The sequence below is a fragment of the Orycteropus afer genome, unplaced genomic scaffold (assembly GCF_000298275.1).
Source record: "Orycteropus afer afer isolate SDZICR_OR568_19922 unplaced genomic scaffold, OryAfe1.0 scaffold00077, whole genome shotgun sequence".
Taxonomy (NCBI): Eukaryota; Metazoa; Chordata; class Mammalia; order Tubulidentata; family Orycteropodidae; genus Orycteropus; species Orycteropus afer.
Genome location: NW_006921664.1, coordinates 2,888,192 through 2,892,467, shown reverse-complemented (window position 1 = coordinate 2,892,467; position 4,276 = coordinate 2,888,192).

The window sequence follows — 4,276 nt, the reverse complement described above, 5'->3', positions numbered from 1 at the left end:
CAATATTGCAACTCGAGGCTTAAATTTTTTCTTCAGTTCTTTCAGTTTGAGAAATGTTGAGCGTGTTCTTCCTTTTTGGTTTTCAGACTCCAGGTCTTTGCACATTTCATTATAGTAATTGGCTTTGTCTACTCGAGCTGCTCTTTGAAATCTTCTGTTCAGCTCTTTTACCTTTTCATTTCTTCCATTTGCTTTAGCTATTCTCCGCTCAAGGGCAAGGTTCAGAGTCTCTTCTGTCATCCACTTTGGTCTTCTCTTCTTTTCTTGTGTTTTTAGTGATCTCTTGCTTTCTTCATGGATAATGTTCTTGATATCTTCCCATAATTCATCTGGCTTTCGGTCATTGGTGTTCAATGCATCAAATCTATTCTTTAGATGATCTCTAAATTCAGGAGGCATCTATTCAAGATCATATTTTGGCTCTCGTGGACTTGTTTTAATTGTCTTTAACTTCAAGTGGAATTTGCATATGAGCAGTTGATGGTCAGTGATAGGATAATATCCATATGCCTACAAGGAAGACCCGATAATATGACTGTTATTCAAATTTATGCCCCAACCCCCAAAGCCACACATGAGGAAATTGAAGAATTTTAGCTTCTACAGTCTGAAATTGACCAAACATGCAATCAGGATGTGTTAATTATCACTGGTGACTGGAATGCAAAAGTTGGAAACAAAGAAGAATCACCGGTAGTTGGAAAATTTGGCCTTGGTGACAGAAATAATGCTGGAACTCGTATGGTAGAATTTTGCAAGACCAACGACTTGTTCATTGCAAACATCTTTTTTCAACAACACAAACGGAGGCTGTACACATGGACTTCACCAGATGGAACACATAGGAATCAGATTGACTACATCTGTGGCAAGAGGCGGTGGAAGAGCTCAATATCTTCAGCCAAAACCAGGCCAGGAGCTGATTGTGGAACATTGCCATGGAGGTGGGTAATTCTTATTGAATGACCAAACAAAAGAGTAAATGAACAAATTAATTATATTCCATATTAAGGAAAAATCATAGAAGATGACAGTGGATGCAATCAGCTAGAAGAATGAAGCAAGAGTGGCTTTGACAACCTTGATTGAGTGACCCATTAAAGAGCCCATTTGATATTTCAGATCATTTCCAAAATTACCTATATAGAAATCAAATAAATCAGTCATCAATAGTCCACGAACATTGTGAAAATTTCTGAAATAAAAAAGAATCATTATGGTCCAGTAATTTTGGTTTGAAACTCTAGCTGTCTTCATTAAGTTTCTAAGTCCTGTCAGATTTTAACTGTTGTAATTACTACTGAAATTTCATGGGGAAGAGAAATAAAAGAACTTCCAGGTGATAAGAATAATCTGACCAACACAGCATCTGATGCTGCAATTTTCCTGATTGATTCTGTTCTTTGCATTCAACGTTGGGCACATGAGCTGTGGTATCAGGACTCTTAATTTCTGAGACCAGTGAGGTCATGGTTAAGTTTAGAAACCCCAAATCCTTTTGTTACAGGTGCAAAGTATTCAAATTAGTCTTCATTAAGCTTTCCTTAAACTCCCACTCTGGTGGGAGTCAAAGAAGAGCAGCCATTGGAAATGGGAACTATCTATTAAAGTTGCAAATCAAAGGGGAAAGTATCTATTAAAGTTGAAAAACTTATTCCTTGCAAACTAGCAATTTAACTTCTAGATATAGAGCTGACACAACTTCATGCTCACATACACCAAAAGATATGTACAAAAATATTCATAGCAGCATTGCTTGTAATGACCCCAGATTAGAAACTACCAAAATGTTGATGAAGAGTGAAGTAATAAATAAATTGTGGCAATTCATATAAGGAAATGCTCTCTATTAATAAAATGAAAGAACTAAGGGCCATGTAGTTGAATCTCACACATATAAGGTTGAGTTAAGGAGGCATAGAAGAATAAATGCTGCATTATACCTTTTATATGAAGTTCAACCACAGAAAAAATCAATATGGTGCTAAATGTCAGCATGGTGATTTCTTTTGGGGTAAAGGGAGGGGATAATGATCAAGAGGGGCTTGAGTGGAGTTTCTAGGGTGCTGGTAATATTTTATTTCCTGATTTGGGTGAGTGTTGCATGAGTGTGTTCACTGTGTGATCAGTCAGTGAGTTGTTCTCTTATGAATTGTGTTATTTTCTCTATGAATATGTTGTTTGTTGTTATGTGCCTTTGAGTTGGACTCGACTCATAGGGACCCCTCCTTGGGTTTCCAAGGTGGTATCACTACGGAAGTAGATTGCCCAACCTTCCTTCAGACGAGTGACTGGTGGGTTTGAACCACCAGCCTTCTGGTTAGCAGTCAAGTGCCTTAGGCACTACGCTACCAGAGCTCCCCTATGAATATAATACCTCAATAAAAATTTAAAATATATATTAGGAAATCAACCACACACAGTTTTCAAGGTAACAGATGGTAAAACCAAGGGAAAGCAGTGGTGAGAAACAAACTGCCAATTGTATGTGTATGTTATATATGTATGTGTATGTGTTATGTGTTACATATATATAAATGCTATATGTGTTTATATGTGTGGATATGGATATGCATGTATGTGTGTGTATGTGAATGCATAAGGCTAGACTTCTTAAGGAAGGTTGGGCCATCCTACTTCAGTAATGATACTGCCTTGGACACCCAAGGAGGGTCGCTATGAGTCGGGGCCGACTCGACAGCAAACAACAACAACAAAGACTTCTTAGGAATAGAAAATATATGTGAAAATGAGAAATCTTGAAACAAAGAGATTTGAAGGGAAATTCTTTTTTTTTCTTTTTACAGCAATTACTATATTTTATTTTTAGATATCTCTAACATGTTATAATTAAAAACATTTCTTTCTATCTTTGCTCTTACAAATTCTTCATTGATTTTGTCATAAGTAAGCTGCTGAACAATATCTCCTTCTATAAGGAGGCAGAGGAGCCCTGGTGGCACAGTGGTCAATACTAGGCTGCTAACTGAAAGGTCAGTAGTTAGAACCCATCATCTACTCCATGGGAGAAAAATGTGGCAATCTGCTTCTGTAAAAATGGCAGCCTTGGGAACTGTATGGGGGAAGTTCTATTCTGTTCTATAGGGTCACTATGAGTCGTAGTTGTCTTGATGGCAGTGGGTTTATTGTATCTAATAAGGATAATGAAATGAACCTTTCTCAAATGGTTATTGTATGCTGAAGGTTTTTGAGTTTCTGGAGATGAAAATGGGCATTATGTTGTACAGTTTGTGATGATTAAAGTCAGAAATAACATAAAGCAATTTCAATATCGGTAAATATGCATTGTATTTTATCTTCTATTATGGAATCATACATGCCTACATGAGTAAAATTTACCTTTCTTGAATTCATAAACTTAGTTCTCATATAAGAATAAAATTGTCACACTTCTCAGTGAAGGTTTGTATTGAAGTCATCAGAATAATTTTTTGGATGCCTTCGTGCATTCTCATTGGGTATATCCATATTGTTTAAGAACGAAAATCTATTAGAGAGAACTTCATATACTTTCGTTTGTCTTTTCACAAAAGATTCAAGCATGTCAATGATGGCGTAGTATATAATTATGTGAAATTGATCTCTGGCATTCAATACTTCTGGAACATGTCGATCATTTACTTGTTTCTTTCTAATGCTTCTGTGATGGTGAATTGCTTGATAATATTTGGCAGTATTTCTTTTGTTGTGTTTTCAAAATCTTCTCTTAAGTTATGTAAATACCCTGGTAGAGATCTGTTCAACTCTTTAAATTTACCTGAATCTCAGAGAGCTTGACTCATCTGGTGAAAATATTATTCTATGTAACCTACATTTCATTCTTTAGTGTGTGTACTTCATTGGTGATGCTTCCAGCTTCTCTTTTGATATCTCTTTTTGTATTTAGTCTTCAGCAATATTTTATCTTTTATTAACATTATAGTTTGGGTTTTACATTTAGATCTTCAATCTAGCTTGAATTAGTTTTTGTCTGTGGTGTGAAGTATGAATCTTGTTTAATTTTCCTGCAAATGGGTAAACAGATTTGCACCATTTGTTAAAGAGGCTATCTCTCCTTCATTGAATAGGGTTTGGCCATTGGTCAAAGATCAACTATCCATGGTGGATAGATCTATTTCTGGGTTCTCAATTCTGTTCCACTGGCCTATGTGTCTGTCATTGTATCAATACCAGATTGTTTTGACTACTGTGACTGTATAGTAGGTTTTGAGATGTGAGAGTGTGAGACCCCCTTCTTTTTTCCCTTCAATACCCA